This window comes from Hyla sarda, chromosome 9 (genome assembly GCF_029499605.1).
Source record: "Hyla sarda isolate aHylSar1 chromosome 9, aHylSar1.hap1, whole genome shotgun sequence".
Classification (NCBI taxonomy): Eukaryota; Metazoa; Chordata; class Amphibia; order Anura; family Hylidae; genus Hyla; species Hyla sarda.
In genome coordinates, this window is record NC_079197.1 from 160,585,408 (window position 1) to 160,596,328 (window position 10,921).

Here is a 10,921-nt window from a genome sequence, read left to right on the forward strand (position 1 = left end):
ACTCTGTCCTGAGCAAGGTGTCTAGTTCCTGGCGAAATGCAATGGCCAAGGAACACAACTGAGGTGGAGCACCATTGAAGCATCTGTTTGGAGGCTTTGCAACCCTGATCGGCTAGGTAACAGAGCAGGCTTTCCGAGTGTCTCTCAGCAGATGGAAGGTCGTCAGCACACAGAAGGAGATCATCCACATATGAAAGAAGCACTATAGATGGGTTCTGCGCTTGCCAAGTGGATAGGATGAGAGTCATGGCCTTGGAAAACTGTCTAGGGGAGTTCTGAGCTCCTTGAGGCATCACAGTCCAGGTGTATTGTTGTCCTTCATGAGTGAAAGCAAATAGGTACCAGCATTTTGGATCTAAAGGTATACTGAAGAAAGCATTAGATAAGTCCATGACTGTGAAATACTTAGCAGTAGGAGGTACTCCCGACAACAGTGTATGGGGGTTGGAAACAATAGGGGTGTCCAATACTGTGGCCTCATTGACACCTCTCAGGTCTTGAACCATCCTGTATTTTTCAGGCTCTCCCTTCGGAGTCTTGTTTTTAATTGGGAACAGAGGCGTGTTACACGGAGATGTGCAGGGTGTGAGGGCCCCATTGTTGATTAAGGTCTGAACTTGTTTAGAGATTGCTTCTGATTGGGCACTCTTCAATGGGTACTGCGGCTTCCTTGGAAGGGGTGCTCACGGTTTAAGGACCACAGTCACTGGTGGCACTCTTAGGCGACCTATGTCTTCAGGTCCAGTTGACCACAGATATTCCGGTATACGGGCCAACACTTCAGGCGGTATAGTGGTTGGAGAAACTTGTTCCAGGGCCAGGAGTAAAGGGATTGAGCACAAGGCAGAGATATCCTCGGTCTCTAATGGAGAGGACACAGAGATGGTATCATCTTCTCCAAATCGGATAGTGGCTTGCAGTCTTGACAGGACGTCTGTACCCAGCAGGTTGAGTGAGCAGGTGGAGGAAACAACAAATCTAGCCAGCAAGTGAGGAAAATTAGCAATCTGTAGAGGCTTTGTGAGTGGGCTGCTCCTAGTAATACCGTCAACACCCACACAGGAGACGTCAATGGTGGACAGGAAAGAGGGATCAGGTAGATCTTGGGCCCTAATAACGCTTCTGGCTGCACCTGTGTCTATCAGAAAAGTGGTGGGGTGTCCCTCGATGGGTAGAGTAATTCTAGCCAAAGGGCCATCTTTGTTGTTTGCTGACACTGCCATAGCAGGTGAGTGAGACACAGGCTTGCCCAAATCCTATGGGAGCAGATCCAGATGGTTCTGCATGGGTCTTTGTCCTTGGCTTGGGAAGTACCTGGGGTCTGGTGTACCAGGGAGTCCATTATGTTGCTGGTGCTGGTAATTGCCAGAGTACTGCCCCTTGGGGCATCCTGATCTTGGGCATTCACGTCAGAAATGCCCAGGGTTGTAGCAGTTGAAACAGACTGGAGGTTGGCTTCGTCCAGGCGGTGGGTGGCCGTTAGGGAGGTCCTCAGTCATCATAAGAGGGGTTGGCTTCTTGGTGAGAGCTTGGCTGGACTCTAACCCTTGTGCCACTAAGAGTAGGGTATCAAGTGTCAATACTCTGTATTCCGGGTGTGAGAGTAAAAGGCCCTTCTTTATGGGATCCTTCAGGCCATTGACAAAAGCAGAGGATAACATCTGTGAATATGATTTGCTAGATTAGTCACATCCAAGGTCATAGAATAGTTGCTTGAGTCGGGCATAGAATTTTTCAACCGATTCCCCTTTGTCTTGACTAACATCATGGACATTGGTCGCTTGATCGGCTAATCTGTCTTGGGCCCACTTCAACAGGTGTTCACAGAAATAGGTGCCTGACTGGTTTGTGGTAGCTTCAGGGTAGTGCCCTTTCCTAAGGTCAGGTTCCATAATTGGCCAGTAAGCATCCCCAGCCTTAATCTGACATAAGCTCAGTAGATCCTTGAATGAAGCTGAGTAGGTCTGTTGAATTTCCCGGATCCTACGGTAAAAGGGCATTGATTACTTCTCTGGGTCTGGGAGCTGAGCTACAAGAGTAGCTGCTTGAGAAGGGCTAAAGGTAACATACATAGTAGGGGCATCATGAGGGGCATTGCTCCGTGTATAATCCTTGGGCCACCTTGAAGCTGATGGGGTGCCTTCAAAATGGGTCTCAGACTGATTCCTTGGGTCATATGCTGATATGTTGACAGTTTTAGGTGTAAAAGGCATGGTGGTTGGTTGTTGCCAAGTAGGTGCCAGTTGGGTCCCTCGTCCTTTGAGATGGGGTCCTGGTCCATAAGGGTCCACAGGGAAGATAACCTCAGTAGTAGACTTGTGCGATTGGGACTGCTGAGTTGGGGCCACTCCTGCCAGATCTGGTTTCCTCATCCATCTGCTCCTCAATGTCTTCTGATCCATCCATAGAGAGAGTGAGAACAGGTACCGGAGGGACATGATAGGAACCATCTAAGTGAAGTACAGGGTAGATAAGGACAGGTTTTAAGGGTGTAGCAAGGTGGTTGCTAGGAGTGGAAGGGACTGTAGGATCAGTGGGTGCCTCAATATGGCTATTGAGGGCAGAAGAGGACATTGGAACAGTGAATGTCCCAAAATGGCTGCTGGGGGCGGAGAAGGATGTTGGAACAGTGACTGTCCCAAAATGGCTGCTGGGGGTGGAGGAAGTGGGAATACTGGGTGAGTCAACATGGCTGCTAAGGGCAGAAGTGGGAGGAACTTCACTTCCGGCATTGGGAACATGGTTACTAAGGGCGGAAGTGGGAGTACATGATGAGTCAACATGGTTGCAAGGGGCGGAAATGGGAGGAACTGCACTTCTGGGAGTGGTAACATGGCTACCTCCATATGGAGAAAGCATGGTATATATGGAGGAAGAAACAATGGGGGTAGTGATTTTAGGGTGCGGCCTGTGCGTGCCACAACTATAACAAACATCATTCCCTAAGGGATTTTGAGCACCACAATGAAAACATGACCAATAAGGATATGGTGGTGGCTAATTACACCCTCCAACATTGGATACAGATGGTACAGAAGGTATGTCATCTGTATTTCCACATTTATGATAGACATACATAATTTGGTCCCCTTTTTCTATTTCTTGCTTTAACCCCTTAAGGACTGAGCCCTTTTTCACCTTAAGGACTCGGCCATTTTTTGCAATTCTGACCACTGTCACTTTAAACATTAATAACTCTGGAATGCTTTTAGTTATCATTCTGATTCCGAGACAGTTTTTTCGTGGCATATTCTACTTTAACATAGTGGTAATATTTTGTGGTAACTTGCATCCTTTATTGGTGAAAAATCCAAAAATTTGATGAAAAATTTGAAAAGTTTGCATTTTTCTAACTTTGAAGCTCTCTGCTTGTAAGGAAAATGGATATTGCAAATCATTTTTTTTTTTCACATATGCAATATGTCTACTTTATGTTTGCATCATAAAATTGACGTGTTTTTACTTTTGGAAGACACCAGAGGGCTTCAAAGTTCAGCAGCAATTTTCCAATTTTTCAAAAAATTTTGAAACTCGCTTTTTTTCAGGGACCAGTTCAGGTTTGACGTGGATTTGAACGGTCTTCATATTAGAAATACCCCACAAATTACCCCATTATAAAAACTGCACTTGTACTTGTATTTTTACTTGTATTGAAATTGTATTTGAAACCCAATTTTTCTCGAGTAAGCACATACCTCATATGTCTATGTTAATTGTTCGGTGGGCGCAGTAGAGGGCTCAGAAGGGAAGGAGCGACAAATAGTTTTTGGGGGGCATGTCACCTTTAGGAAGCCCCTATGGTGCCAGAACAGCAAAAAAAAACCCACATGGTATGCCATTTTGGAAACTAGACCCCTCGGGGAACATTACAAGGGGTAAAGTGAACCTTAATACCCCACAGGTGATTCGCGACTTTTGCATATGTAAAAAAAACAAAAAAAAATTCCCTAAAATTTGAAGCCCAATTTCTCCCGATTCAGAAAACACCCCATATGGGGGTGAAAAGTGCTCTGCTGGCGCACTACAGGTCTCAGAAGAGAAGGAGTCACATTTGGCTTTTTGAAAGCAAATTTTGCTCTGGGGGCATGCCGCATTTAGGAAGCCCCTATGGTGCCTTGACAGCAAAAAAAAAAACCACATGGCATACCATTTTGTAAACTAGACCCCTCAGGGAACGTAACAAGGGGTTAAGTGAACCTTAATACCCCACAGGTGTTTCACAACTTTTGCATATGTAAAAAAAAATATATATATCTGACTGGGAGAGCATGGTAAGTGAGCCATTACACCTTGTTCACACTGGTGTGGTGCTGTGCGGTGTCCGTTACTGCCGTGGCGCCGTGTCTGCGGGGGGGGGGGGGGTGCGGCCCATAGACTGGTTTGAGTGGCATTGGGGCCGCTCTGCCGGTGGGTCGTTCCCCCCCTGTGGGCATTGGTGTCGCGGCGGTGGTGGTCGCCGCTCGGTGCTGCGCCATTTTATGCTAGGGACGTTAGGGACCCACTCTAAATAGGTGGCCTCGACGTGGCGAGTGGGCTTGTACTTTTTGATCAAAAATGTATACTAACAACCTGTTAGTTTTTGATATTATGCTGAGAAGCAATCAGATCATTATACAAGATTGTAGATGTGCACCATGTCTGTTTTTCTACCTGAATTCACACTGTGATTTCTATCCCCTCTTTTTTTTTTTTTTTTGAACATGTTGTCTGCACTCTTCCCCACCCCCTCAGCCCAACCCTATATAAGTAGTAGTTAGCTACACATGGGTCATTTCTTTCCTAGCAGCCTCCCAGTCTGACTGGGAGAGCATGGTAAGTGAGCCATTACACCTTGTTCACACTGGTGTGGTGCTGTGCGGTGTCCGTTACTGCTGTGGCGCCGTGTCTGCGGGGGGGAGGGGGGGGTGCGGCCCATAGACTGGTTTGAGTGGCATTGGGGCCGCTCTGCCGGTGGGTCGTTCCCCCCCTGTGGGCATTGGTGTCGCGGCGGTGGTGGTCGCCGCTCGGTGCTGCGCCATTTTATGCTAGGGACGTTAGGGACCCACTCTAAATAGGTGGCCTTGACGTGGCGAGTGGGCTTGTACTTTTTGATCAAAAATGTATACTAACAACCTGTTAGTTTTTGATATTATGCTGAGAAGCAATCAGATCATTATACAAGATTGTAGATGTGCACCATGTCTGTTTTTCTACCTGAATTCATATATATATTTTTACCTAAAATGCTTGTTTTCCCAAAAATTTTACATTTTGAAAAGGGTAAAAACAGAAAATACCCCCCACAATTTGTAACACAATTTCTCCCGAGTACGGGTATTCTACGCCAGTGATTCCCAAACAGGGTGCCTCCAGCTGTTGTATAACTCCCAGCATGCCTGGACAGTCAGTGGCTATCTGGTAATACTGGGAGTAGTTGTTTTGAAACAGCTGGAGGCTCCGTTTTGGAAACCGTGGCGTACCAGACGTTTTTCATTTTTATTGGGGAGGGGGACTCTGTAGTGGTATGTGTATATATAGTGTTTATTACTTTATATTTTATTGTGTGTTAGTGTAGTGTAGTGTTTTTAGGGTACAGTCACATGGGCGGGGGTTCACAGCAGTTTCTCGCTGGCAGTTTGAGCTGCGGCAGAAAATTTGCCGCAGCTCAAACTTGCAGCCGGATACTTACTGTAAACCTCCGCCCATGTCAGTGTACCCTGTACATTCACATTCGGGGGGGGGGGGGGGGGGGAAGATCCAGCTGTTGCAAAACTACAACTCCCAGATTGTACGGTCTATCAGTGCATGCTGGGAGTTGTAGTTTTGCAACAGCTGGAGGCACACTGGTTGTGAAACACCGAGTTTGGTAACAAACTCAGTGTTTTGCAACCAGTGTGCCTTCAGCTGTTGCAAAAGCTACAACCCCCACCATGTACAGACAGCAGAAGGGCATGCTGGGTCTTGTAGTTATGCAACAGCTGGAGGCATACTACTTTGGCTGGGGATGCTGGGGATTGTAGTTATGCAACAGCTGGAGACACACTGGTTTGCTACTTAACTCAGTGTGCCTTCAGCTGTTGCAAAACTACAACTCTCAGCAGTCACCGACAGCCAACGTGCATGCTGGGAGTTGTAGTTATGCAACCAGCAGATGCACAACTACAACTCCCAGCATGCACTTTAGCTGTTTGTGCAAGCTGGGAGTTGTGGTTATACAACAGCTGAAGGTACACTTTTCCATAGAATAAATGTGCCTCCAGCTGTTGCAAAACTATAAGTCCCAGCATGCCCATAAGGGAATGCTGGGAGTTGTGGTGGTCTGCCTCCTGCTGTTGCATAACTACAGCTCCCAGCATGCCCTTTTTGCATGCTGGCTGTCACTCACCTCCTGCTGCTGCTGCTCCGGGCACAGGTCAGTCCTGCCGCCGCCGCTTCTGGGGCCCCGATCCCAACATTGACGCCGGGAATCGGGGTCCCCAGCCCCCGGGGTCTTCTTCCCGCTCACGTCCTCCGGAAGAGGGGCGTAGCGGGTTGTGGGAGTGACACCCGCAGCAGGTGCCCTGATTGGTCGGCCGGGAAACCGGCCCAGGAATCAGGGCAATTGTGAGGTGGCACCAGTGCCACCTCACCCCTGCTGGCTATGGCTGTTGGGGGCCGTCAGAGATGGCCCCGAACAGCCTGTAATTCTGGGTCACCTGGTCACTGGAGACCCGATTGACCCGGAATCTGCCGCAGATTGCTGGACTGAATTGTCCAGCGATCTGCGGCTATCGCCGACATGGGGGGTCATCATGACCCCCCTGGATGATATGCTGCGATGCCTGCTGAACGATTTCAGCAGGCATTGGGCACCTTCTCCCCTCCAGCTAGTGGCGGGGGGCCGGGATTTGACAGGACATACTCAAACGTCCTGAGTCCTTAAGGACTCGGAATAGGGGCCGTTTGAGTACGTCCTGCATCCTTAAAGGGTTAACCATCTCTCCTTATGTACAAATTTTGCTGTATTAAACCAGGCTTCCGCTGACTTGAGCAACTTTCTGTCCATTAAAACCCCTTTCCTTGTTCTAAGTGCTATCCTCCATTCTTCAGGTTGTAAACTGCCCCCCACTGTGTATGGCATCCCACATACTTTTAGCAGCCTATCTATTCTCCTCACATTCCCCTTCCACTCTCAAAAAACTTTTCTCTGGCCTCACAATCTTTTGCCCCATCTCTCTTTCTGCTATTACACAGCTTGAGATCCAAATCCTTCACTCTATTCTTCTCCTTAACTTTCACTGTCTCAATATTCTGTCTATGTGCTGCACACACCTCTCAGCCCCCCTTCTTCCTTCAACACAGTGAGGCTGCACAGGCAATGTAAACCTCAGCCCTGCACTTAAAACCTCCCTCTCTCAGCAAGAGCCCACAAGCCCCCCTCTTCCTGCTCTTTCTTGGTGGGCAGTGGGCAGCAGCTGCAAACCTCCAGCTGTTTTCACAGCTTAAACCCCTCCTGTACTTTATGAGATATCTTTTAAAACACTAACACAGTAGAATTCAATCAACAAACACTTTTGAACTAGGTCTAGTAATACATTAGCTAGCTTAACATTAATCCATGGACACGAGACAAAACAAGACACATACCACATATAAAATCAGTTGCAATGGGACAAGTTCCGGGAATCTGTTATTGCCGGGAAAATCCCTTGTACCCCCAGTCCTAGATAAGATCTAATTACGACTCTATACCAGGCGACCAGCACCCTACCCGTCCTAGATCACTTATCTATTTACGACTCCGTCCTAAACATTCTGATGATGCCTAAACATGATGATGATGCTTAATTATAACAACGTACTCCGCAACTCAACTCCCCAATGAACAGTCCCAATTCCACTTATTCACTCACTCACACTCCATACACACTCAGGTAGTAGATAGTTACTTAACCTCTTAAGGACCAAGGTTGTTCTGGAACGTCCCCGCACCCTGGGCTTTAAGGACCAAGGACGTTCCAGAACGTCCTGGTGTTTCTCCGGTCTCTGCCACGTGCCGGGCAGAGATCTGAACGGCATTCCTGCTGAAATCCTTCAGCAGGCATGTCGTGCAAATGCCGAGGGGGGTCCCGGGACCCCCCCATGTCAGCGATCGCAGAAAATCGCATGTCAATTCAGACATGCGATTTTTTCCTATTACAGGCTGATCGGGTCTCTGGTGACCCGATCACCCGGAAAATTGTGATGATCTGACCTGTCAGTGACAGCCCAGATCATCCTGAAGGGTAGGAGTGAAGTCGCAATGCTGACCAATGGCAGAGCAGGACAGTGGGTTGCCATGGCAACCCCCCATTCTGGCCACCCCTGGATGTCGAGGGGATCGTGGGAAGAAGATGGAGGTCGGTACCTGCAGGAGAAGATGCCTGGAGACCCTGATCGTTGCTGGAGACTGCTGGATCCTGGGTCAGGTAGGGAAACTACTGTGGGAGAGGCGGGAATTGAAAGTGAAAGTAAAGTAATCTTTACTGTGGCAACCACTAGGAAGGCCAAACTGCAACTCCCAGCATGCCCAGACAGCCGAAGGCTGGGCATGCGGGGAGTTGTAGTTTTGCAACATCTGGAGGGTCACAGATGGTAGAACTCCAGATGTTGCCAAACTACAACTCTCAGCATGCCTAGACTGCTCAGGCATGCTGGGAGTTGTAGTTCTGTAACATCTGTCCCTTCAGATTTAGCAATTTTCATGACATTTTTTAAAATTGCTGCTTTACTTTGAAACCCTCTAATTTTTTCAAAAAGCAAAAATATGTCCATTTTAGGATGCCAACATAAAGTGGACATATTGTATTTGTGAATAAAAATAAATTGGGAATATCCATTCTCATTACAAGCAGAGAGCTTCAAAGTTAGAAAAATGTAAAATTTTCTAAATTTTCATGAAATTTGGGGATTTTTCACCAAAAAAGGATGCAAGTAACGCTGAAAATTTACCACCAAAATAAAGTAGAATATGTCACGAAAAAACAACCTCAGAATCAGAATGATAACTAAAAGCATCCCAGAGTTATTAATGTTTAAAGTGAGAGTGGTCAGATGTTCAAAAAACGCTCTGGTCCTAAGGTGTAAAATGGCCTGGTCCTTAAGGGGTTAAATGATAGGTACAGGGTAAAATAACACTGGGTGAGAATTACCTGCCTCGTTTGGGTTACAAGCAAGTCGTCTTAGAGCAGAAAGATAAGACAAAGGGGAGGCATGGGTACATTTGGCTAGGTAAAAGAATGTCCTACTGTACGCCTGGAGGTGATCAATTTCCGTCTTCCGTCCAGCCTTTGTTTAAATCTCTCCACTTCGTATCCAGCGACTTGCCGATGAGCCCTAAAAACCCAGTGCCCCACCGCGGAGCGCCAATTCTGATATAGATTTAATCAGATAGCCTGGGTATCCTACTCCCTTCCAAATACAAAAAGGCCTTTGTTTCTTTGTGCATGCACTGGAGTAATTCACACAGACACACACTTGGTCAGTGGTAAAGTACTTCTGATCTTTATTAAGCAGGCCCCTGGCTTATATCAGTTCTGTAATTAGCATAAGTTCCCACCCCCTGCTAGAGGGAAAGACGTGCCATTCCTGAGTCATTCGCGGGCTTTCTTTGTTCAAAGTCTTCAGACGATGGAGGGGGCAAGGTACCGGAAGGAGCAAATGTGGGAGTAGGTTTGTCCTCGCTGTTTCCCTTACACGATGGTGGGGGCAAGATGAGTGAGCAAAGGTGGAAGAGCAGATGGGGAAGGGGGGGCTCCGAAATGAAAATTTTTTACATGGAATACATCTATTACAATGCTAAAGTCCCAACCATTGTCAATCTCCAAGGAAAGCTGTTATTATGCTCAGAGACTGTTGTATTATTGAAGCTTGCAGAAAACCTTCAGTAAAAGTTAATGCTGTTTCAGAAACTCTCCAGTTGTGGACAATCTATTCTTCTTATCTACCTCCCTATCGCTCTTGGGAAGGGTGGCGGTAGGAAAAGCGTTATTGAGGAACCCACACCCTGGCGTCACGAATAGCATGGGTTAACAAGCACCCTTTAGTTGCTGCACAGCTACATTCCCCATACCCTACACACCCCAGGCTATCACAGTAGTTTGTGACAAGTAAAGTGCAACTGGAAATGGAAGAAAAACAAAAACATTAGAAAAAAGTGGTGGAAACGTATAAGTTTTTTTTTTTCTATGTTGTCATATGTTTTCTGTACACGTGGTTGGGGTCTAGAGGTTTCATAGAGGAAATCCTCCATTCAGCAAATTTCTCTATGAGACTAGGTGTAGAGCTCTTAGAAGCAGTAAATGTTGTAGATGTAGACCATTAATGTATTACGTGTATGACAATTTATTTGTATATCCCTCTCCCCTGATTTACTACTAATATCGGATGTTTTGGAGAAGGATGAAGAGAGAGAAAGTGTTGCCTCCCCACTCCACTGCTTGACTGCCATGAAATTTCTGGCTATCCCCTTGGGTGTCCATCACCAGTGGAACCTGCCACAGTAGCCATGTCTGGAGTCAGGTACTAGGTAAATGATCTATCAGGCCTTAGACCTGCAGCTTTCCTAATATTGGTGACAGTGTTTGTATGATTTGGGTTAAAGGTTGTGATGTGAGTTTTTATTTATACTTTATATGCTGCATAACATTGTGCTACAGCATTACCTATATACAAAAAAGGTTTTTATATTAAAGGGGTTACCCAGCAATAGCATAACAGAGCTAATTTCTTACAAAAACAGCACCACACCTGTCAGCAGGTTGTCTGTGGTATTACAACTTGGTTCCATTTAACTCAATAAAACTGATCTGCAATACCCCAGACAACCTGCAGACAAATATGGTGTCTCTTTTTGAAGAAATTATCTTTTATATTCCAATGCTGGATAACCCCCTAAGCCCTGGCCCACCATGACATACATGTA